The sequence below is a fragment of the Sphaeramia orbicularis genome, chromosome 2 (genome assembly GCF_902148855.1).
Source record: "Sphaeramia orbicularis chromosome 2, fSphaOr1.1, whole genome shotgun sequence".
NCBI classification, from domain to species: domain Eukaryota; kingdom Metazoa; phylum Chordata; class Actinopteri; order Kurtiformes; family Apogonidae; genus Sphaeramia; species Sphaeramia orbicularis.
Window position 1 is genome coordinate 26,885,502 of NC_043958.1, and position 27,184 is coordinate 26,912,685.

The 27,184-nt window shown below is 37.1% G+C and overlaps 1 protein-coding gene across 4 annotated transcripts in view; it reads right to left on the minus strand.

Annotated features, from left to right (window-relative positions):
• Nucleotides 1-27,184, minus strand: part of LOC115435550 (beta-1,3-galactosyltransferase 1-like) — a 266,798-nt gene that overhangs the window by 189,872 nt on the left and 49,742 nt on the right. For 3 of the 4 annotated variants that reach the window (XM_030158064.1, XM_030158038.1, XM_030158048.1), the window contains exon 2: nucleotides 5,105-5,194. The exons of the other annotated variant lie outside the window; for it this stretch is intronic. The gene's annotated coding sequence lies outside the window, so the exon portion shown is untranslated. The remainder of the gene's footprint in view (nucleotides 1-5,104; nucleotides 5,195-27,184) is intronic. 4 annotated transcript variants of the gene reach the window in all.

The window sequence follows — 27,184 nt, forward strand, 5'->3', positions numbered from 1 at the left end:
AAATTGAAATTGTCAACCATTACAGCATGTTTACTCGCCATCAAAATGTTTTGTCTCAACGAAGTCGTCCGGCACGACCTTCAACCTGGCTACCATTCAGATTGATGCAAATCTGTGCTCGTTGTCGCATCTCTAACACAGCTCTTCTCGCCATTCGTGTTCGTCGTAGGGCTTGGATTTCAGCCGTGATGCGATTTCGGAGTTCCTGAAGAGTTTGTGGAACAGTCTGATACACACGGTTTTTAAGATACCCCCACAAGAAAAAATCAAGGGGGGTCAAGTCCAGGGATCTAGGTGGCCACTCTTTCTCCTGAACCAAACAGACAACTCGATGAGGAAATAATACCTGCAATCGCTGTGGTCTTGCCATGATGAAAACTCCCTGGGCACTGTCATGTAGGCCTATGTCCTGAGTGTGAAAGCAAAGCCCCGACTCCTGTAATTGTTGTCAATTTCAAGTTTGTTCACTGTGGCATACATTGTGTTGGCAGGTATTTCAGTGCCCAATAAACAATGGACCTTCTCTCTCTTATGCAATGCAATAAATCTATGACTACATCACCAGACATGCTCAATAACCACATCAATATGACTGTATGGTCAAAAGAAAAATCAGTGTTTCCGTTTTAGCAGTACAATTTCTTTAAATGGAAAGAGCGTTTTTTCTGACTCACCCTGTACTTGCAAATATCTACATCTTACTTTTAAAAATGTTTCTCTATTGCTGGTTTCACCTGTGTGTATTTGGGAAGGCATCCATAAATAAAATGAATTAATATTACTATTTTGTGTCCAATGTCTTGACATATTGACCACAGACTATAAACAATTAGCTGACAGAGAAACCCATTGGTGTCTGAACTTCCATTTTGAAGGAACTAGTATGTGCCTTACCCTTTGGTTTTGATAAAGCAACAGCAATTCTGGATCAGTCATTCTGCATGATTGATCTGCATCATGTTATATCATGTTTTATCATTAACAGAAATAGTATCTCATTGCTGCCGGTGGGCCCTGATTTCGCGTAATAGAAATGCTGAGACAAGCGTAAATGGATGTTGTAGGAATAGACATAAGTGGTTAACTGCTTATAAATAACAATAATTTTCAAAAAGGTACTTATCTATACAAATTTGAACGTTGCTGAACTCAATCCACTGCAAAATGTAGTAAACTGATAATTTTTCACTACCTGACAAAGCTGCCTACTGTACTGATTTGTAGGCTTTCTGTTTTGAATCTTTCATGTTTACGTCCTGGGGTTTCCGCAAATGAAAAAACCCGGTGAAGTCAATCAAAACGACCTGCACAACGGCGCCGACTGCTGTAGGGCTGTTGTACGTTGTGTTGCTGCCCATATATCCTGCACTAACACGGTAATGATGGCCCTGGCACAAACCCTAATGCTCGCTCGCTATCACATTTGTTAACATTAGCAGCTGAATATGCATTTGAAAAATTGACACATACGACGAGATGTTGCCAAGTCAGCACTACACAGCAAAAATGTAGCGGCAGCAGCAAGCGCTCTGGTGACACCTGGATGACTTTACTGAACCCGCAGCGACAAAATACATTGCAAAGATAATTAGATGATAATTGGCTTTTGACTTGTGGTAATTTCCGGTGAATGTGTGATAAAAGATTATATCAAAACAAGCTCAGGCTGAAAAATTCAGTTCTCATTAACATTTTTAACACGGTCAATATGCATGATACAGATGCCATGTTGTAGTCATGTCTCAACATTGTAATTACCCAAGGCAACAAACCAAATCCACACACACCTTAAGACTAAAAAGCTTTGCTCCTCTGTAACCACTTACGCTGGTGCAGTTAATTCATTACCCACCTTCACTGAATCAGCAGCTTAGAAAATCTGTCTAGTTTACCGAGGTAAGCCAGCTCCTCTGACTGCTCTCATTAGCAAACTAAATAATGATGATGAAGACAGTGACAGTAAAAGTGCAGTAAACAGACACAGACATGGGAAAAATAAGGACTGCAACCACTGCAAGCTCACTTGGAAGACATAGATGAAGGCTGGAAGGATGATTAGGAACAATTTTTGGGTGCAGAGTTTAGGTGACATCTTGGATAAAGAGGTGTTTGAGTTTAAGAGCTGATATTTGGTCCTGAGGGAGTTAAAGAAATGAAGATGCAACAAGATGAAAATGACTAAAAAATTGTAAAATACAAAAACAACATAAAACAACACATGTAAGACAAAATGACATCAAAGATGAAATAAGATGAAAAAGACCTTGGATGCAACAAGAAAAAAACAGTATAAAAAATGAAACAAGATGAAAACAGCAAGATGCAAAAGACAAAAAAAAAAAAAAAAAAAAAAAAAACCTCAAAGATGCAACAAAAAAGGACAAAAGTTGCACCACGTGTGTAACGAAGGATGCAAGTCATTTGTGACAAATGATACAATCAGACAAACATGATATTAAAGATGCAACACGACTAAAATTACATATAAGATGTGATAACATGAAAATGAAGAGATAAAAAGGAAAAAAAAATAAGAAACAGACATAAAACTATCAAAGTTGCAACAAAATGAAAAAGACAAAAGCTGCACCATATTGTGAGCAACCAAGGACGCAAGAAGGCAAAAAAAAAAAAAAAATACAAGAGACACATAGAACCCAAAAATATTAAAGATGCAACAATATGAAAATAATATTAGAGATGCAAGAAGATGAAAAAGAGCAACAATCAAAAAATAGAAATGAAAATGACAAAAGATGCAACAAGACAAAAAAAAATATTAAACATCAGAATACCTTAAATCTAACACACAGGGTCTTTAAGTGTATTCCAAGCTTCTACAACCCCCTTGTCATCAGTAGAGCATTAAACGAGGAGAAAAAAGCTTTTAATGATACTCATTATCTCTTTAGCCCCTTCAGATGTGAACTGAAGAACAGCATAAATACACACTGACAATAAGAGTAGTAAGTAGTAAGTAGTGTCAGTGTGGGTTAAAAAAAAAAGTAAATGCATGGAAAGGAATTAGATATCCATGAAAAACTGGAGAAAAAAAAGGGTAAAAAAAAAAGGACTGTAGCGAAATAAATCAATATTCAAAAAGTAAACAGTTCAAAAATACAACTTATGAATGGAAGTCAATGGTAAGAAACAAATAATTTTTCAAATGTCTTTGAATTATACATCTGTTTGCACATATGATTTTTGTCAATTTAGACGATAAATTTACAAGCCATGAAAGTCACCGTTTGTGGTAAAGATCGAAACAAAACAAAAAAATCTAGTTTTGGGTTAAGAGGGCCAAGACCAACACCAAAACGACCACTGCTTTGGTATATTTCTCCTAAAATGTCGAGAGTGAGGTTGAAAATTGTTACATTTCAAGTCATGTTGAAGCTGCAGAGACATCTTCACACTCAGGATTTCAGGTCTGTAGTCTTTTTATTTACATAGTCTAATAGTTCAACAGTTTTACAACATATGCTGCCTTTCTTCACTTGTAAAATTGACTTGTAAACTGACAAACGTCATATGTGTAAATGACACAATTCAAAGGGCATCAAAAATACACTTTTTTTCTGACGTAAGGAAGGAAGGGCTAGAACTTCAACTCTACAGTGCAAAAGACATGTGCTTTAAAACCTCAGTGCATTATGGGATACTAATCATGTTGATCTCGTGACAACAATTGCCTTTAAACCATAAAGACCCAGTGCTACTTTTGTGTCAACTCCCAAATGAAATTTTCTCTCGATTTAACCATAAGGGATTTATCACCATTTATCATAATATTATTGTCTGTATTTTGCATTTTTCATTCTGAGTCATGTATTTTCCTGTGTTTAATTTCCGATGTGTAATTTAGATGTTCATGAAAACGTACAGTAAATTCAAAGATTATTATATCAAAATAGAAAAAAACTGAAGACAACTTTTTCAGTAAAGATATTGATAACTAAACATAAAACAAGTGTCTCCATCCACTGTTATTTATCAAAGCTCATGGGTTTTACTAGTGAATCAATGCTGTAGAAGATGACGGTGTATCTATGTTCACTACAGAGCATCTGAATGTCCAAAGGGGTCATCATGAAAAGATGACGAACTGCATTTTATACTAATTATTTGTATGGATTGATAGGATTAGTGGATCAACAGTTATTAAACATGTTAGATCAGTGGATGCTTTTGGTTGCCAGAGGATTTTTGGGTCTTTATAGGTTAAATATGACTGAACACATGGCAAACGAAAAGCAAGAGACATATAGAAAAGAAGAAAAGAAAAACAAAATGAGGAAAAAAAAAAGCTTTCCATTATTTCCACTGATGCACATTGGTCCCACAGACGTCGGTGTGCAGAGAGATGACTGCCTGTATCAGCGATATTCACACACCGGGAGCCATCTATGAGCCAAAAATCAGTAAAACGTAAAGCAATAAAAGGGCTCATGAAGTGTAATGGATGCTCGGATCCACGTAATTGTGGTTTCTGGTATTGATGACCATCCAGCATTATGCCTATAACACAGTAATTATAAGTCTCAGCCGCTGCCGCTGTTGATTCTTTCATCTGGAAAATATGATGCTTTTAAGACACATTGGCTTAATGATCAGCTCCTGTTTTCCTGTTACACCCAGAGGAGCATATCAAAAGCAGCAGTGATAACAGTCACCGGCTTTGAATTCATAACAGAATACAATAAGACATTGACTTCAAACTCTGCATCCAAATAGATCCACAAACAGCACATAGGCCATTAAAGAGTGAGCTGTAACGCCGCCCTTCCCTGGCACCACCATATTTTGATTTATTATTGGGGTAAACTCCGCGCTGTACGGAGTAGCAGTGGCGCTGATGTCTCCCTGGAGACGCATTGCAATAAAATGAACTGCCATTGTTTTCCTGCAGAACTCTACAAATTGCCTCATCAAAGCCACAACATGGGTCCTCCACCTCCAGCCATTAATCAGTCGGAGAGACGTAGGCGCCACAGAACGCCGTTGCATTTCCGTGAGCTGGGAAGCGCATCAGGCAGACAAGTGTTGTTGTTTGCATGTCTTACTTGGCGAGACAGAACGGTAAAGATGATCTGAACTGCCTTACCCTGTCTCCCACTTCCACAGATGGTGTACAGTAGCTTCCGGCTCTGAATGACAGCAGGTGATCCTCCCGTTGCGACTGTTAATCCCTGACCTGTGAGTCAAAGACAAAGACGCAAAGAGGTAAGTGGCTCTGATTAGACACGCGGTCGTTCCAAATGACATTCTTACGATGGAAAACTTGCCACTTTCGTCACCCTAACAATGGAACGAATCCATAAATGAACGGCCCCACTTTGGGAATAAATGAGAGGGGCTGCGGGCAGAATCCTAATGACCATGTTAACCTTTGCTAACAAAGTTCCATTGACATTCACTTTTCAAAGGGAAGTGAGGGAGAGGCTGTTTGATCCCCACATTCTCCCCACTGGTCTTTTAATAATTTCCATCACTGGTGTTCACAGTTTTTCATTTCTAATTGGAGACAGAGTTGTGTGGAGGAGACACTGGAATTTCATTAAATTACCAACGATGGATTTAATTCCACTTGCCCGTGTACAGTATGAGTGACACATTTTTTTGGACTCATGTTACATCTTACATCTTAACCTAATTGTGTGTCTTTTTATAGTTGGACAGACACTTTTATAATTCTACATTTGAGAGGATATGTTGGTGTTGTGCTGAAGACTGAGGTATTCTTTATTACAGAGGAAAAGCATACCCTCCAAAGGGTTCAGATCATAGGTTAACCCTTTAATGAATGAATAAATGAATGAATGAATGAATGAATGAATGAATGAATAAATTTATTTTTGTTTTTACATCAGTCATTGTACTCAGTACATCAATTGTAATAAACATAAAAACCAAAAAAGGAAAAGGCTATAGGCAAAAGTTTATTTTTTTGCCTATCCTTTTCAACTAATACACTGCTTACATCAACTTAAATGTGTACAGCATCGAGCATTTACACCATAATAATAACAAATAAAGAAATAAAAAAAGTCAACAACAAAAATACATCTACCATCTCAATTCAATATTTCTGAATAATTTAAACTTAAAGTACTTTTTTTTTAAACTTCGCCAAAGGAGTGGATAACCTAAATGCATTATAAGGTCCATTCCATAATTTCACACCCACTTTATCGGGCAAGTGACTATTTTTGATCATTTCCACAAACATTAAATATGGGTCCCATCCCATACGTCACTGAGGTCTAGAAGCATGTTGGTTTTTAGAACACTATACAGTGATTCAGAGAGATTTTATAGACATTTTGAAGCTATAATTGATTTAAAAACCTTATAACAGTTGTTTACCTCCGCCAAGGAGGTTATGTTTTTGCCAGGGTTTGTTTGTTTGTTTGTCTGTTTGTCTGTCCGTTAGTGTGCAACATAAATCAAAAAGTTATGGTCAGATTTTGATGAAATTTTCAGGGTTTGTTGGAAATGGGATAAGGAAGAAATGATTAACTTTTGGGGGTGATCCGGAAGAAATCCTGGATTCTGGATCACTTTGAAATTTTTGTTAACATTGTGGTAAATGGGGCCAAAATTTTCGTTTCCCAATATCTCGCTTAATTATTGACCAAAACTCATGAAATTTCACTCAGGAATTGACAATGGGGTCCTCTATCACATTTCAAAGGCTGATCCGGATCTGATCCAGAAGGCGGATTTTATCTCAATTTATATAAAAAATGGGGGTGCCCTTACTTTTTGGCCTACTGTGCCTTTAATATTAAAGGTAGAAATTTCTGACAAGCGCCATCGTGTAGCTCAGTCAGTTCCGCATCGGGAATATGCCACCGGATTTCATGTAGCTTTAATACTTAAGGAGCTAGATCCAAAAGAAAACCGCCATTACAAGAAATGTGATTTTCGTGAATAACTACTGAACTAATAAGGATATAATTATGAATCCAGTTGCTAATGGTATGTTTTCATGGTCAAGGAATCTTAAAATATAGGTCAAATAAATATGGGACTAATATTTATGGTGGAAATCACAATATGGGGGAATTGTGCAAATCTCATGCAATTTACAATGGGGTGTTCTATCAAATGGCAAAGACTGATCCGGATCTGATCCAGATTCCAGATTTTATCACAATTTATATAAGTGTTCTATCAAATCGCAAAGACTGATCCGGATCTTTTTAAAAAATAAATGTAGGATTTGTATCACCGATTATGTGGGGAATTTTTGCGCTTGGCGGTGGTCTGCGCTCTCCAAGTGCTTTTCTAGTTTATTGCATGTGTTTACTTTTTAGCAAGTACTGCTCACACGGATGAGGAAGGAGATGATGATGTCCAACACACACTAAGGTTGAAATCTTGAATTTCAGAGTATTTCAATGAGTGCCCTATAAAGACTTAAACTGGGTCGGAGTGCACCGGTGCTCCCCTCTGCCTCCTCAGGTCCACAACAAACCCCACCAGTGCTCTGCTTCCACTCCCTCAACATGACACAACCCTCTACTATTTCATCTCCTGATAAACACAATAAATGATGAAGTTGAATAAGCGCAAGAAGACCCAAAGACACACCCAAATCGGCTACCTGGGATTATCAGACGTCATAAGGCATTCTATGATTCTAGTATCTCAGTACATCAACAGCAATGCTCATCTAAATCATCATCTATTCTAAACGGTTGCTAGAATTCTGGAGCCTACAGCAGGGTTGGCCACACTTTTTTGGCTTGTGAGCTACTTTGAAAATGACCAAAACAAAATAATCTACCACCACTATGTATTAATACATACGGTCGCGAACAAAAAAAAAAAAAAAGAAATTAGACCACCCCTTGTTTTCTTCAATTTCTTGTTCATTTTAATGCCTGGTCCAACTAAAGACACATTTGTTTGGGCAAATATAATGATAACAACAAAAATAGCTCATAAGACTTTAATTTCAGAGCTGATATCTAGCCATTTTCCATGTTTTCTTGATAATAACAGAAATCACTTCAGTTCTTATATCAATAGTGATGGCATTGTACTGACAAAAACAGTGCTTTTAGGCATTCTACAGGGTGGGGAAGCAAAATTTACAATATTTTGAGGCAGGGATTGAAAGACAGTGTATGACCAATTAGTTTATTGAAAGTCATGAGAATTTATTTGCCACAAGAAAATTGACATAATAGAAAATGTTTTTATTCTATGTGTCCTCCTTCTTTCTCAATAACTGCCTTCACACGCTTCCTGAAACTTGCGCAAGTGTTCCTCAAATATTCAGGTGACAACTTCTCCCATTCTTCTTTAATAGTATCTTCCAGACTTTCTCGTAATAGTTTTGCTCATAGTCATTCTCTTCTTTCCATTCTAAACAGTCTTTATGGACACTCCAACTATTTTTGAAATCTCCTTTGGTGTGACGAGTGCATTCAGCAAATCACACACTCTTTGACGTTTGCTTTCCTGATTACTCGTATGGGCAAAAGTTTCTGAAAAGGTATGGATAATAGTGTTAGGTATGATTATGACATCAATATATGTTTGGTTTCAAAACAATTGACGTAGTGCCTGCTGAGAAAAAACAACTAAATGTTCATTGTAAATTTTGCTTCCCCACCCTGTATGTTTTCTTTTCTGTCTGTTTTAGTCACATGATACACACAGGAGTCAGTACTTGATTGCATAACCATTGTTTTTGATGACTTTTGATGGTCTTATTATTTTTTCGGTGACTGTATATCAGCAGATAGCTCATTTTGTGATATTACTACCAGTTATTTCAATGTTTGGGTAGCTCAGGAGGTAATGCTACTGATTGCAATGCAAGAGAATGGGGTTCACATCCCTGTAGGTGTCAATGCATAACCATTTTACCCACACTAATTTTACTTCATTTTTACATTTTGTTTTGCCCATACACTGTGTTCTCACAATCTGAAGTTAAACTGTATGAGGTATAGATTACTGTTCAGTGTATCTGCTGTAATGCATTTTATCATCTTCATGCAGCTTTGTAATGTGAAAATAAATAACTTTTTTATAGTTGCATGATAAAATTAATAAGATAATAAATTGAAAAGTATTAACATCCTCGTTTCTTAGATAACTATTTGATCACACAGCCTGCACATTAACCCCCCCAAATAAAATGTCATTACATAAGTTGTGGGCAATGTGAGGGCAATATAATGTAAATGCTTGTGAAATAAGATGACCATTGACCATAGGCTACCAAAGCACCCCCCCCCCCCCCCCCAACCAACCAAATTGTATTCCTCTACTTTTCCCTGGAGGTTTTATCTGTGTAAAGGCTTGTTGTTGTGGAAACTGCATTTTTGCATTACTTTGGACTAACATTGCTACAATATTTTGATATTATCTAGATTCAGTAAACAGTTGTGACATTTCCCTGTATCTACAGCTGCACTGTTTCTATTAATTACCAAGACTATGATTTATTCTTTTCTTTTTTTTTATAATGGAATGTGTGGAAATCAGACATACTGCACACTGGAGTTCAGACCTGCAGTAAACTTTGCAATTTAACCCTTAAAGACTTAGAACTACTTTTGTGGTGATGCCCAAATGGATTTTTCTCTACATTTAAACTCTCTTCACCGGTTTATAACCATTTATTATAATATTATTCTTTACATTTTGCATTTTTTTTAGTGAAAAGTAGGTGTTTCTCCATATTAACAGATGTTTATAAAAGCTCAGAGTTAAATTAAAGGTTATTACATCAAAACAGGAAAAACTGAGAAAAAAAATGTACCTTTTAAGCAAAATATATAATAAACTGAATATAAAAATAAGCAAGACAAATGGCAAATTACATGGGTTTTATTAAAGAATTCAGTTCAATTCAATTTTATTTATACAGCCCAATATCACAACAAAGTTGCCTCACAGGGCTTTACAGAAATTGTTGAATGCTCAAGAGGAATCAATGCTATAGTAGGTGACAGTGTTTCCACATTAGCAAAATATCTGTGTTAGTGTCAGGGAAGCATTATATTCTCCCAAGCGGTCAAGTTTTGACAATTTCAGGTTCTTCTGTGAATGAAGAATGGGCAGATTATTGAAAAGCTGTTTTACCAAACTCTTCTCTGACCTTGGGGATCACCATGTGTTGGATGTTCTGAGAGTACAGATAATTTCTTGGGTTTTACACATGTATCTGCAAAGATAAAATGAAGTAACCCAAGGAGAGATTAAATAAATAAAATCAAAATAATGTGAGAGTCTGCAGACATACAGACAGTCTACAACCTTAGACCGGAACCTTTACAGCGGTGAAAACAATTTCCACAGTTAGTAATAAAACAGTGGTTAATGATGGAAAATGTTTAATAACTGTTGATCCACTAATCCTATCCATCCATGTGAATACTTCAGGTAAAATGCAGCTTCTCAGCTTTTCATGGTCATCAGATAAGACACATTTGGACGTTCAGAGGCTCTGTAGTGAACATGGAAACACCATCACCTTCTACAACATTTATTCACCAGTAAAACCCATGGGGTTTGACAAATGGACACACTTGTTTTCATGTTCAGTTAATAATACATTTTGCTGAATTTTCATCTTATCCTCAGTGTTCTCTGTTCTGTTATAATAACCTCTGAATTTACTCTGAGCTTTAAAAGAGCATCTACACGATCAATAAATTTAATAAAGGAAAAATACCTAATATTCACTGAAAAAAGGATATTATAATGATTATAATTCACTTAGTAAAGGTTAGATTGAGAAAAAACTAATGAGATTTCCATTTACAACATGCAAGTAATTCAGCTGGTGCCGTACAAGTATTGAAGTCCAGTACCCGGACCGATACTTACATGATATATTCAGCTGTAATGGTTAAGAGTGCTAAATTTAAGAGGCTTAGGAGTATAGGATGTCAGCTGCAGCAAAAAACAAAACCTCAATTCAAGGGATGTGAGTGACACAAAGTAATATCTGTGCTGCAAAATCCGAGATTAGTTTAAATCAATAATTTCCTATCTTACTGCTGCAGAGGGGAGGATTTACAACAAAGAGAGAGTTATGCAAAAGGCCCTGTGACACAACGGGATTTTGAGTGCCACTGCTTTAATGCAACGGTGAAAAAATAAACAAGCTGCTCTCCTGAGTCGCAGCCTGTGTGGCCAGTTAACCTGAAACACAGTGTTCAGACCGACAAGAAACCCAACATTATCCGTAGCTGAAACTAATGGAATGATGAGACTTCACAGCATACACTGATTTAGAGCTGCAACAAGCAAATTTAATTTGATAATGGCTGAGACTTAATAAATCCACTCCAGTCTATTTTGGCTTTTAGACCTCAGGCTACAGATATGATGCTGGGTTTTTCTGTACCAAGTTTTAACAGTTTTATTACCCTCGACTGTTCTGCATTGTTTGTGGGGGATGTAAGTTACACCTGTCATTAGGACGGCACGTATTGGAAAAAACTGACATTGCGTTGTTTTTTTTTAACCCTGCGATATATATTGCGATAGGAAAAAATACTTAGGATAACACTGGTCAACAACAAATTTATTGTTTAAGTTTTTTGAGCTGATTTAGGATAATTTTGGTGTGCTGAATCCAAAAATCACATTAATTTTGCTCAATCAGGTCAACTTTCTGAACTATGCTACATATTGGCTTTTTAACATTTTTGCTTACATTTATGGGCATTTTCACATCATATGATACAAAAGTCTTTCATATTTCTTGCAATAAATGAGTTCTGAAGATTTTACTTTTGCCAATTTATGATTAATGTTTTTTTTTAATATTACAGGTGAAGGAAATGGCTTCGACTAGAAGATCTTGCAAAAATAAGCCTGACGTATTCTGCTACATCTGCGGTGAATACACCATTGTACCTAACAGGAATCCTGTTAGAAAATGATTTTTTTTCTCTTAAAACCTATTTTGGGTGAGAACTATGTAAAAAATCAACTGATAAAGTCACAAAAATGTAATAAATTTTGTAAGAAGATCAAATTTTTCAAAATCAAATTAGCAAAAAAACCTGACCTGATTGAGAAAAACAGATGTCATTTTTGGATTTAGCGGTGAAAAATGGTCCTAATTCAGTTGAAAAAACCTAGACAACTTACAAAAAACATTTTTTTATAACCCAGTGTAATAATAACTGTGTGCTACCAATGTAAATGGTCAAACAAATTAGTTGTGTTACCTCTCATTGTGGCAACAATTGCAAGGCACTATCGACACAGAACATGTAATTCAATATCATCCTTCTTGTAGCTGAAATAATTCCAGATGACTGATGTTGCTTTTCTTTTTGGTACCAAGTCTTCATTTAGAGTGGTTTTCTCTTGTTTGTTGCTCATTTTTCAATTTTATTACCAGCGACTCACTCCAAACTGCTTAAGAAAGATTGTGATTGGTGGATCGCTGTGCGCAGTGTGTGTCAGGTACCCTTGAAATTAAATGAGAACACGTTGAGTTCATTTGCCTCCTACATTGCAGGACCTGCAATGTGACTATTGTGCAGACGTACATCACGATGCTCAAATTTGCAGTAAATATTGTGCAGCTCTACCTGTCATCCAATCTGTGCAAAAAGTTTATTTACTATAAGTGAGTACACTAGAATGGTGCAGCATGTTCAGTCAAAGGCAAGAAAAGCAACTTGTTAGCCTTATAGCATAACTGCTTAATTCATACACTATATGGGCAATAATGATAAATGTCATAATATAGTTTTATATTGATATAAATATCATACTGATTAATGATATTGATGTTTATATCACAAATCAGCTTGAACAGTACAGCTGTTGCCATGAGGTGTTCTAATATTTTTGTCTATATAGTTTATAAACATCAATATCTTCTTAAAGTTTCATGGGAGATTTTTCTTCCTAAGTGAGATGTGAAGAAAGTACATGGTTAGTTGTGGTAGAAAATTATATAAATAAAACGATAAAAAATAATAAAACTATATTATGACATTTGTCATTTTTATTTTGTAGCCCTAACCCCTGTTAGAAAAGAAACACCTGAATTCAACATGTTCCAATACAATTAATTTTTTTTGTTTGTTTGTTTGTTTTTGCAAAGATGTTTTTTCAGCTTTCTTCATTTTGCACATTATCACTTTTGGATTGTAGAAATTTTCTTCCAGCTGCAGTTTGTTATTACAACTCAGAGCAGACTTTTCCTCAATTTGCAGTCTTAACAGCAGTTTTTGTTTTTTTTTTCTCAGGTCATCACACGGCTGTATAGTGTATGACTTGGATAATTATTCTATGAGGCTGACAAAATATGTAAAGACAGAAGTGAAATCCTATGGATCTGGCAATGGTATTTTCATTTTGAGCAGCAACAGTTACAACATAATGACAATAACCTGAGCTGCATAATTATGATAATTATCTTTATTCACCTGTATTAAAAAAACAAAACAAAAAAAAACAATGAAATGCCTGTAATTTGCATCATTTTTATCATTGGAGATTTCATGACATCTTGTTGAACCCCTTTTACCTCACAATGCACTTTAATTATGCTCTTTAACACAATGCATACTGACAAAGAAAGCTAACATTGTGTTATATGACTTCTGTTCACACTTCCTGACACGCTTTAAAATTAGCATAGTGGGCGGGTTAAAATTAACATCCCGAATTTCACCCATTGATGTGTAAAAACTGTATAATGTGTGGCTTGGCTTGTTCTAAGAGTGCATTTGAGTTCTATTAATACATCTCATTATCAGTTATATTTTGAGTAAAATGGATATTTATGCCAGATGGGCTGTGTGTCATTTCTGTTTTCAAAGCCCAGAAGTCAAACAGAAATCGGTAATTTTCATGTTATACACATCTAGGCCTGGGTGCTCTTAGACTCAGACTGTGATTGTTCTTTATTTGTTATCTAATCTGCTTTTCAGAGGGTTTTTACAGAGTGTGACACGACATTTTTTCTTTTTATTGGCTACGACACAGACAACACACTGAGCTTTCAGTGGTATAAGTTATCTATAAGTTCTTTGGAGGCTGGAACAAATTAATGGCATTTCAATTAATTTCAACGGGGAAAAGTGATTTGATATATGAGCAAATTGAGTTACGAGCTCAGTCACGGTACCACAGTACTGACTTAGACCAGGTATACAATGTGTGATTTTGGGCCATTTCACACTGACAATGACAAAACAGCAATATTGTTGATCAGTTAAAACATTTCTCTATGTTGTACAGTAAGAAATGTCCACACACAGACCATTACCCTGTTGAAATCCCATACTAACATCTTATTCAGTAGACTAGTATGTCTGAAACCATCATATAAAACTACAGTCTACTCTTGTTAAACCGCCCGCCGTTATACCGCCATTTTCGCTCACCGCCGACCAAAACCATTGCACAAAAATCCCCAATGCATTATTCCATTAGCTACCGCCATTTCCGCCTATCGCCATCCGCCAGCCCAGTTCCATGCACAAACAACACTTATACCATTGATTTCCCGACCGTTATACCGCCAGCGTGATTGCCATCGAGTACACATAAATTTTAACAATGCACTGAAACAAACGCGCCAGACGCTGATCACGACAAGCTACGAGTAGGTCTACGGAACGGCCACCGTTCATTTATCGCAGAACACTCAGTAGGTCAGGATGTCGGGAAGAGGACGTGGGATTAAGCCAAAGCCTCAAGATGATGGGGTGTCATTTCCCGACACGGTATAATAATGCTTAAAATGTTTCCCCACTTTAAATGATCCCTTACAACATAACAGAATCCAGATTTATTTAGAAACGCAATTAGAACGGGTTAACGGAGGCAGCATAGACATCATATAGTAAAGACATGCACATTATGGACGCAACCCATTGTAACGCCATTTTCGCTATACCGCCAATTTGGCCGTGAACGGAAGTTGGCGGTATAACGAGAGTAGACTGTAATAGTGTAGGAACTGCACACTATTTCTAAGTAAATATTACAGTATGCAAATTCTGGAAAGGGCGCCAACATAAATATGTCATACTGCAATACAGTCCAGGCAGTGGTATTATTACACAGATGCAAGTATAGTTTGTAGTGTTAAAAAGTTGCCAGTATAGGAAATAGTATTGCTGATGACAAGATAATGCCTCATCAGATATGATCAATGTATGTTGATGATTAGTGAGATTTTCTGACAGTCTTGCTACAATTGACAGCCAGGAACGGTGTCAGAAATTGAGATCAACCATCTTACAATGGGATTGCTTCTACAACCTGCATCTATATAACTACCAATAGGAATCTAGCATGAAAAGACATATTGATCAGTGGTTAAAATCTACTAACCTCAACAGTCTTCTCAAAATTGTTATCACAATGCAGCCTGTTTTCTTCAGTCCCACCCAGATGCTCATTCTCCTTTTTTTTTTTTTACTCTACATATAAACACCATTTCTGTAACAGCATGATCATTAGCTTATCCTTCATTGTTTCCACCCATAGAAGCACAGATGATGGTGCTAATGATGTTTTGTTCATGTGCGTTTATCTAATTTACTTGTAAATGTCATCATCACATTGTCAATGTGAACTCATTAGATCAGAGTGGCAGCTGATAAACTTATAAAACAGAAACCGCACATTTTAATACTAATAAATACACTAGTAGAGCATTTATATCCTACTAGTGGAATAAAAGGAGCTGAAAGGTAATAAAATAGTTCATTTTAAATACTTGTATGGCAAATCATTGTAAAGTTTCATGTTTTGTAACAGCTCTAGTTTTAGTCAGACTTTATATTCCAAATAGTCCTTCTGATTAAACAAAAAAGGTGAAGCTGAGGCAAACTTTCTTTTTCTCCCAGAGTGCTTTGTGTCTTTCCCTAAATATATTCCTCCTCTGAACCTCGCTCTCTAAATCCTTGCTGCCAATCCAGCTCCAATCCCTTTCACCCCAAGAGCTTTTAGCACAAAGCCCCGTTTCCCACCAATTCACTAAATATAAACTGCGATGTCACACGGTATGCACTCTAAAGATTTATGTTCAGGCCCGATTGCTGTCCGTTTCTAATAATTACTGCGTTACACTTGTTGCCCACAGAGCAAGGCTCGTCTTCCTTCGGGGCTTACGTCTGCTCACCTCCATCAGCTGATGGAGCTGAGAAATCAGCCAGGGAGAGAGACAATAATGGCAATAGCATGCCAGCTCCTCACACCTCAATAAACACGAATAAATGTAAATGTGGAGGGGCATTGCTCTGGCGTGACTATAGCAGATGGTGACCTCCTGCCTCCTGAAACTTATGAAGAGATGGAGGGAGGGAGCTGCATTGCAGAGGTGACACAGGGGCATTAAATGAGTTGATTATTATGTTTGCATCCACCAGCACATGCATGGTGATAAAACAGTCGAGTGTATTTTTATCAGTTTGATCAAAATGTCGAGTTCCTCTAAAAATGTCCCTTAAATGAAACCCTCAAAGTGAGCTGTGCTTTGAAATTAACTCAACAATGCTGTTAGATGGAAACCAATTTGATGACAAACATTAGCCCCAGCTGCGCTAAGCTGAGGCTTTTTATTGCATCTGAGAGTAACAGTGTAAAGAGCATTATAAAGGCGTACACTGGAGATTACGCGGTTAATCTGTTCCGACAACCACACTGTCATTGATTATTAAAGACCCGATCTATAATCCAAAAGCACACAGAGGGGACCGCTTGCTGCCAAAAAGCTTCTGGAAGCATTCACTCATTCTCAGTCATGAGTCTTGAGTCATGAGTGACAGGCTGGGATAGTTGGTAACAAGTTTGTGATGTGTATTTGAATGCAAATTTAGAATAAATGTCAGCATTTGTAGTTGTTGGTTTTCATCTTATACTCCTAAAAAAATGGCTTCTATGTTGATGTTGACATTTTAAAACATGCTTTGGGAATGAAAGAAACTGCAACCATGGAAGGTCAATTTGGGTGAATCTGGATCGAGCAAAAATAAATAAATAAATAAATAAATAAATAGGCAGAGGGTCAATAAAGCTGAACCAAATAATGTCTCTTTGGCATTAAACTTCAGTTCTGCATTAATACTAAGAAAGACAAAGTGGAAAGTGCCTCAATACATTAAAAGGTCGACATGTCATCATCAGAGGAATCACCCATTAATAAAACCTGCAGGGAAATCATGCAGTCCAAGCAGGTTCAGGACAGTGATTTTTAGCTTTAATCTATGAACCCTGCCTAATACAAATCACAGGCATGTCTAACTAGAGCTGGGTATGATCAGTGATTTGCTAAATTGATTCAGTTCTGATTCACAAACTGTTAAATTGACTCAATTTACAAATCAATTTCAATATGGATTCAGTCAAAGTTTGACTAACTGTACCTCTCTAACCTGGTGTACTATCAGGGTCTCTGTCCATGCAGCCGTTTTTGTGCTTGCAGTGCCTATATTCCAGACAAATCCTATGTAGTTAGGCGTTTACGGTGCTCAGCATCTTTGGCACAAACACGCTCTCAGTGCAGTGTTTTTTTTTTTCCTGCTGCAGTCCCAGAGTTGTGACTTGAAAAGAGTTTAACTTTTAGAAGCAGCAATGGAGAAAAAAACTCTCTGAGAACTTAGTACTCATGATCTAACGTTGAAGGACCAACATGATCCAATGAACAAACTGATGATGCTCAACGATGACTATGTTTTGGAAAATGTACAGCCTGAACATGTCGATCAGATGATGGATGGATGGATGGACAGATGATGGATGGATAGATGATATAAGACATTAAGTCAATACTAACTGGAAATTGCAACATGCATCCCTAATCAAATCTCTGTTCATCGCAGAATCCAGCCACAAGTCACCGCAAGAATCTGGTTTGTGCCATTTTCACCAGGTCTTTGCTATGTCTGGAATTTCTGCGGACTTCTCCCATTCCTTCTGCATCAGAGCAACAACCCAGACCATCCAATTAAGGCGATGGGTCACTGGTCATCAAAAGCACATCAGCTTTGCGTTCGTCATAACCTTCAAAAGATCAAGACACAATGCCCAATCAACTGTCTACTCTTAAGGGGAGCCTTTTTTGCAGACCCCTGGAGAAGCCTTCCCCACAGTGCAAACTCCAGATCTTCTCCTACTTTGTTCGAGTCATCAAACTTATCATCATAGCAAACATCCATTTCTAACTGTAATGAATGAATGCAGACAGATTTAGATCATACGCCTTATGATGTAAAGTGCAACTATCCACATTATGTTACATTCTGATAAAATAGTTAACTACTATCAAAGGTGCAGTATGTATAATCATTAGTGTATAAGTGCATGAAAATACAAAATAAATTGTTGCATTTTCAAGTAGAGGTGGACACGGCCACAAGCATAAGTCTTAGATGAATTTGTTATATTATGTTTATGTTTATACATTTGGCAGACGCTTTATTCCAAAGCGACTTAAAAGGGAAAACCAATCAAATCACTCAATCAGTCAAATTTTATTTATATAGCGCCAGATCACAACAAAAAAATTATCTCATGACACTTTATATATAGAGTTGGTCAAAACCAGACTCTAAGCATCATCAGTTTGTTCATATATTATGTCTTGCATCCTGTGTGTGTGTGTGTGTGTGTGTGTGTTTGTGTGTGTGTGTGTGTGTGTGTGGGGGGGGGGGGGGGGGTTGGGAGGAATTTGCTTGGTTATGGTGTGGTGTGGCCCGGGGGAGGGGGGGGTGTTCATTTTGTCCATTCTGTTATAATAATAAGGTGCTTTTAAGTCAGTATAATTCTGTTATTATAATTTTACTATATATATATATATATATATATATATATATATATATATATATATATATATATATATATATATACCAAACCGTTTAGGTACGCAGCTGTTCAGTTCAGTACACACCTGTACTGAAACGGCACAGTATGTTGATGTTGAGAAAAAGAAAAAGGAATGAAAGATGTTGTTCGATGCAGAACTTTATATCTGCAGTTCCACACGGTCATACTGAAGAAACGCACATTGACCCGAAATATGAAAAAGCAGCTGCCATAAAGTTAAAAAAAAACAACAAATATGATGTCAATCTGGAAGGAAGAGACTGAAGACCCTCCATCATCATTACAGTCCTGTTTGGGAATCACATCAGGTCCAGGTGAAAGACAACAAGGAGGAAAGAGAAGATAAGACGAACCCTCTGTGTTTTTGACAAATTCCTGCGCACACACACACACACAAACATACACACACATGTACACAAAGTGCCCTAAACAGTTTGTTCGCTGTCCTAAAATAAATTATTTGGTTAATTTTGTCAGTGTTGCTCTTCAGTTTGTTCAAAGAGAATATTAGTTTGCCCTCCTGTTAATGTTGCACTTCATGTGGAATTTTTTTATTATCTTAATGCAGAATATAAACTGACAAAACTGTGATTTTATTTTTGTTGTTTGTTCAAAACTACCTTTCAGGGAAAAGTGCGATACTAGTGTTTAAAATACATTTTGTAATATTTTATTTATTTTATTTTCTATTTGATTTATAGCAGCAGAATTATATTCCTGTTTGTCTATATTCAGTTGTGTCCAAAAATTGGGGGAAAATTTTTCAAAAATTCATAAATGTATTAAAGACATTTTGAGGGGTTTTCTTTCTTCCCATACCGAACCAAAAAAACCCCAAAAAAACAAACCTAGGCTTTCAAAACCAAAAACGTACCACACCGAAAATTTTGTGTACTGTTACAGGCCTATCTATCTATCTATCTATCTATCTATCTATCTATCTATCTATCTATCTATCTATCTATCTATCTATCTATCTATCTATCTATCTATCTATCTATCTATCTATCTATCTATCTATCTATCTATCTATCTATCTACTAACTAACTTACTACTTACCAAAATCAGTCTTGTACAGCCAGTCATCTGGTGGTGACTTGACTGAGGCTATGTTTAGATGGTAATGATCTAAACTGAAAATGCAAAAGTGCCATTGCGTTCTTACTGTTAATTCTGTGTTTAAATGTGCGTTTTGGGGGAAAAATCTGCATGCAGACAGACACGCAACAGTGTGGCGCCTGCAGCTGTACATCCGTTCGCCCTTTGCGTACTGTGTGACATAAGAGAGAGAGAGAGAGAGAGATAGACAGTGATACATATAGACATGTAATGAGCTGACGGAGAGCCTTACTCGGAACTGGATCCAAGGTCCAAGGGGCTATGCCCGGCTGTGAGCTGCCGGCTGGGACTGTGCTGGTCTGTGTTCTTTGGGAGGTGGGAGGAGTCATTGCACACTGAACCGTCACTTCCAAATAGCAAATATGCTGATCGTGAACATTCAAGTATTTCCTTTTTAACTCCAACTCAATGTAAAATACAGTATCTACTACACTGAACAAAAATATAAACGCACCACTTTTGTTTTTGCTCCCTTTTTTCATGAGCTGAACTCAAAGATCTAAAACTTTTTCTATGTACACAAAAGGCCTATTTCTCTCAAATATTGTTCATAAATTTGTCTAAATCTGTGTTAGTGAGCACTTCTCCTTTGTCCTTTGCTGAGATAATCCATCCACCTCACAGGTGTGGCATATCAAGATGCTGATTAGACAGCAGGATTATTGCACAGGTGTGACTTAGGCTGGCCACAATAAAAGGCCACTCTAAAATGTGCAGTTTTATTGTATTGGGTGGTCCGGGGGGGTCAGAAAACAGTCAGTATTTGGTGTGACCACCATTTTCCTCGCACAGTCAAAACTTGTGACATCTGTGGTATTGTGCTGTGTGATAAAACTGCACATTTTGGAGTGGCCTTTTATTGTGGCCAGCCTAAGGCACACCTGTGCAAAAATCATGCTGTCTAATCAGCATCTTGATATGCCACACCTGTGAGGTGGATGGATTATCTCAGCAAAGAAGAAGTGTTCACTAACACAAATTTAGACAGATTTGTGAACAATATTTAAGAGAAATAAACCTTGTGTGTACACAGAAAAAGTTTTAGATCTTTGAGTTCAGCTCATGAAAAATGGGAGCAAAAACAAAAGTGGTGCGTTTATATTTTTGTTCAGTGTAGTTGTGGTGAAACCATATTAAACAGTTCTTGCACCGGGATAAGAAAAGATACTACAAGTCAGTTTAATACAAGAAAAACAAGCCATAAAGACGTGATTAAAAATTACTCAGCATATTTATTAATATTTTAGCTTTCCCTAATGAGAACCAAAGCACTTCTATTGCCTACCTACAGGAGTCAGGGTGCAAACTCTAGTCCTGGATTTTGTAAAACCACCATCCTCCCACCTACTGAGGCAAACAGAGTACAGGGTGGGGAAGCAAAATTTACAATATTTTGAGACAGGGATTGAAAGACAGTGTATGACCAATTAGTTTATTGAAAGTCATGAGAATTTATTTGCCACAAGAAAATGTACATAATAGAAAATGTTTTTATTCTATGTGTCCTCCTTCTTTCTCAATAACTGCCTTCACACGCTTCCTGAAACTTGCGCAAGTGTTCCTCAAATATTCGGGTGACAACTTCTCCCATTCTTCTTTAATAGTATCTTCCAGACTTTCTCGTAATAGTTTTGCTCATAGTCATTCTCTTCTTTCCATTATAAACAGTCTTTATGGACACTCCAACTATTTTTGAAATCTCCTTTGGTGTGACGAGTGCATTCAGCAAATCACACACTCTTTGACGTTTGCTTTCCTGATTACTCATATGGGCAAAAGTTTCTGAAAAGGTATGGATAATAGTGTTAGGTATGATTATGACATCAGTATATGTTTGGTTTCAAAACAATTGATGTAGTGCCTGCTGAGAAAAAACAACTAAATGTTCATTGTAAATTTTGCTTCCCCACCCTGTAGATTCTTCTATGAGAAATTACATCATGTAACAACAAAAACAAAGCATTGATTACATCTCTAGCAAAATTTTATGAAGGCTGCCTTATGTTTATAGCAAAACATAATTGGATTACTAATTCAGTTACATACGGATGTGACTTTTGTGAGAATGGATTGTGTTTTCATGATACACAGCACCTAATACTCTGAAGCTTCACAATGCCTCTCACTGAGCAGCTGAGAAAAACTCACAACTGTGGCTCACTTTCCTGTCTTAAGCAGATATTTATTCAGGTGAAAATGACAGGAATGCAAACTTTAAAGGGATGAATTTTCCTTGCTATCGCTGTTTGGCAATGAAGGAGGAGGGAAGGCCTGCCACAATTAATATCACACTACTTTTCAGCAGCCCTTTTTTATTATTATGACACAGACCCATCATTTGCTGGAAGACGAGACACCTCCAGCTGCCAAAATCTGAAGCCTGGCATCCGTCTTTGCTCTCCAGACACCTGTAACACTGCGTCTCCATACAGTCCAATCCATCCTTTTTCATTTTTCTCCATTAATCTCCCAGCCTGGTAATTCAGTTTTCATTTGTTCCTCATCACACAGACCAGCAGAAGCTGAGCCAACATCTCTGTTAGAACGCCAGATGACTCTCCATGCTCCACATGTTTTTTTTTTTTTTTGTTTTTTTTTTTCTGACAGGAAGCTGGGGGACAGATTAGGCTAACTGCAATTACGGGAGAACAGGGAAGGGAAGGATTCTCGTCATTTATTGTGGACCTCGGCTAACCCAGACTAGTATTCGTGCACCTGGACTGTCCCTCCTGGGCTTCTGTACTTCACTCAATTAGTGATACTCCTTTATTGCACCTGTGCCTCCCATTCACATCCTGCGTCTGCCCTTTACCTGACTGAAGATGGCAAACATCCAACACCACAATGAAGGCAATCCTTTTATCACTGAACCGCAGTTTTCATTTCTCTCTCTTGCTCAGCTTCTGAATCTCCATTTCCTCTGTAACATTCAGTCACAAAACACTCATGAAAAACATTCTGAATGATTCCTGCTGCATATGAAACAGAAGATCTCAAATCTATGAATAGAAACTCAATGACAAGTGAGTATGATGAGAAGCTCTCCAGAACAAAAAAGAAGTCTACTTCAATTGTGAGAGTGACAATGCTGCACATATGTAAATGCACATAAAAGTAAAAAAAAAAAAAAAAGAAGAAGAAGTCAATAAAATGAGTGGGATGATGAGTTTTTAACCCTTTATAGGTCACTCACAGAAATACTCTGAAATTCAAACTTTAAATGACTGCAGTCTTTTAATGTGTTATTGGAGGACCTAACAAGACTTCATCACTTTTATGAAATTTTTCAAAATGTTTTACTGTTATGTAGAAAATTAAGGTCAATGAAGTTATCGTGTTTGTTTATTTGCCCGTATGTGCCACAAAAAAAAAAAAACAAAACAAAACAAAACAAAAAATCCAAGTAGTATATATTAGAAATACAAGAAAAACATGTCGTGAAAGGAACATGTATTTTAGAACATTAGTACATTACTTCTATAAGTGATGGACTAAGTAAGATGATTAGGCCAACATAAGTGCTGATACACACACACACACACACACACATATACATATATATATATATATATATATATATATATATATATATATATGTGTGTGTGTGTGTGTGTGTGTGTGTGTGTGTGTACAGGGTGGGGAATCAAAATTTACAATATTTTGAGGCAGGGATTGAAAGACAGTGTATGACCAATTAGTTTATTGGAAGTCATGAGAATTTATTTGCCACAAGAAAATTGACATAATAGAAAATGTTTTTATTCTATGTGTCCTCCTTCTTTCTCAATAACTGCCTTCACACGCTTCCTGAAACTTGCGCAAGTGTTCCTCAAATATTCGGGTGACAACTTCTTCCATTCTTCTTTAATAGTATCTTCCAGACTTTCTGGTAATAGTTTTGCTCATAGTCATTCTCTTCTTTCCATTATAAACAGTCTTTATGGACACTCCAAGTATTTTTGAAATCTCCTTTGGTGTGACGAGTGCATTCAGCAAATCACACACTCTTTGACGTTTGCTTTCCTGATTACTCATATGGGCAAAAGTTTCTGAAAAGTTATGGATAATAGTGTTAGGTATGATTATGACATCAATATATGTTTGGTTTCAAAACAACTGACGTCGTGCCTGCTGAGAAAAAACAACTAAATGTTCATTGTAAATTTTGCTTCCCCACCCTGTATGTGTATATATATATATATATATATATATATATATATATATATATATATATAACAAATGTTCAAGATGAAGGTCTCATTTATGCTGTGACAAAATCACAGAAAAAAAGGAGTCTACTTCAATTGTGTGACAATACTGCTAAAAAAAATAAAGTCAGATCCTAAAAATACTCCCCGCTGACCCGTTCAATCAGTGTATGAAAAGCTGCTTCTCTGCATCACAGACTTAAACAATGCTGACGTGCAAGCAACCGAGCAACACAACAATGCCTCGGCGCCTTCAGGTGGCCTTGACAAAGTGACTCTGACTCGTTATCATGAAACACAAGCCCCCCGTGAAATTGGAGAAAACGCCGAGGCCGGATAACCCAGACACTGTGAATGAATTCTGTGCGGACCTCACAGCGGCAAAAAGCCAGAAGGGATTTATGGACACATGTTGGGGGACGGTGGCTGTTTGGTGTGTTAAGTCAAATAAAAAGATATTGCTGGTTTGTTTTGTGCTGACTTTGTGCATGTGCTGTCTTTGCTTGTGGTTTGATATCAAAAGCAGGTGTGATAAAGTCTGGGAAAAGCCAGATTAACAGGGCTGCAGAACTGCAGATATGTCAGAATTCTCCAGTTCACAAGAAATATTTATACATATTTATGAAAAGTGACTGACAATGTGCTTTTTGGATTATATTACTGAGCTTCATTTAAGTGATATATACCTTCCTCCTCTATTTTACACATCTATCTCTTTTAGCCTTTAATTCCATTTCTGCATGCATATTTTCTGAAATAAAGGATAAAGTGTTCTTGTTTTCTCTCTGAAATGCACCATTACCTGCTCAGTTAATATCCAAGCCCCCAGAGCATCAGCTCACGCTTCATATGAAAAGGTGATGCTTGAAAACAACAAAGAAGACAGCTCCTGAAGTATTTTTTTTACACTACACTGTGTTGATGGGTAATAATAAAACGGCCAGTAAAAAGTGCTGTACTGCTTCATAAAACAGCAAAACAGCAGGTGACAGTTAACTACTGGGAGGAGAGGGAGGTACAGAAAGATAAACAAGGCACGAGGACTGTACAAAGCAGCTGAATAGAGAGCATAAATGCACATAAAAGTTGAAAAAAATAAATAAATCAGAAGAAGTCAATAAAATGAAGAGCAGGATGATGAAAGTTTCTGAGTATTCTGAGATACAAATCGAAGAGAAAAAAAACCTCTTAGTTTCTTTTTTTTCTAAATGTGTAGTTAAAATATGACCAAGTAAAACAATTTACATCTTACTTTGTGTCAAAATGAATACATAGTAGGTGGCCTGAGTGGTTTAAGACACCTGTATTAAGACCATAAGGAAAGGACAAATAATATGTCAAAACATCAGTGGTGGGCTGTTATATTCTGACGCACCTTTATTTTTCCCCCTTTGTCTTTTATGGGTTTTTTGGTTATAATTCTTACTTTACACTTTTGGGTGATTATTGTGCTCTCTGTTATTGTGCCTTGGTAACATTTTTGTAAAATATTGTGTATTTAGTGTTTTTTTTAAATAGGTGGCCAATTGGTTTTCCCGCCGGCAAAGCCTATAAATTGGACCGGTGCTGGGCTCTTGCTCTCTCTCTCCTCCTGATTTCTCCTCCTCCTCCAGCACGTCAAGGCGCGCATCCACTCCACACCAGTCCACGCAAGTTGTCACGCCAGCAGGGCTTTTGTTAGCCTTTTGTTAGCTTATCCTTTTTGTTTGGCCAGGTGGATCCGGACGTCCTGTTTTCGCATTTTCTTCCGTTAGGACTTATTTTGTGGTTGTTTTTTTGATAAGGTGGCGGTGCGCTGGCAGCTCCTTCGGCCCTGTATGGGGTTTGCCCTGTCCAGCGCACCATCCTTATGTTTATTTTGCCGGTCCACTCTGGTCTTTTCCTTTGTTACTTTGGGCACGGGGTTTAAAAGGGGTTTTGATTCTGCTTAATTAAAATCAGCTGATTTTCAACAGAAGAGAATCGACGAAGAACAAAAACTAGAAGCACTCGGACAGCGCAGACCTCCGCCAAGGCTGATCAGTGGGCCCCCCCGTGGGCCCCCCCACCCCCGATCACCACCAAAATTAATCATTTCTTCCTTATCCCATTTCCAACAAACCCTGAAAATTTCATCCAAATCTGTCCATAACTTTTTGAGCTATGTTGCACACTAACGGACAGACAAACAAACAAACAAACCCTGGCAAAAACATAACCTCCTTGGCGGAGGTAATAAATGCAATACAATAAAACATGTTCTTTCAAATTATACTCCTTGACGCCCGGTGTCCTTTGTAAATATGTTTCACCTTTTGGGTTGTAAAATGGGCCATCAGGGCCAGCAAGGCCTTCTCTACTTTGTTTAAACATCATCAGAAACACGGACCTACATTTACAACCTAAATTCTAACATTGGTCCATGAAATTGTATTAATTCATTCCCAATACACTGTTCTCTTCATTTCTTTGTACTTCTCTTGGCTGCACTGCTTCCAGTACGTGTACGTGGATGTAAGATATTTTGTCCAATCAGATTTCAATCTCTATGTGTTGCCAGGGTTCATCTAATCTGCACTGGGCCTTCACAATGAGTAGTGATGGCCTACAGGGTGGGGAAGCAAAATTTACAATATTTTGAGGCAGGGATTGAAAGACAGTGTATGACCAATTAGTTTATTGAAAGTCATGAGAATTTATTTGCCACAAGAAAATTGACATAATAGAAAATGTTTTTATTCTTTGTGTCCTCCTTCTTTCTCAATAACTGCCTTCACACACTTCCTGAAACTTGCGCAAGTGTTCCTCAAATATTCGGGTGACAACTTCTCCCATTCTTCTTTAATAGTATCTTCCAGACTTTCTGGTAATAGTTTTGCTCATAGTCATTCTCTTCTTTCCATTATAAACAGTCTTTATGGACACTCCAACTATTTTTGAAATCTCCTTTGGTGTGACGAGTGCATTCAGCAAATCACACACTCTTTGACGTTTGCTTTCCTGATTACTCATATGGGCAAAAGTTTCTGAAAAGGTATGG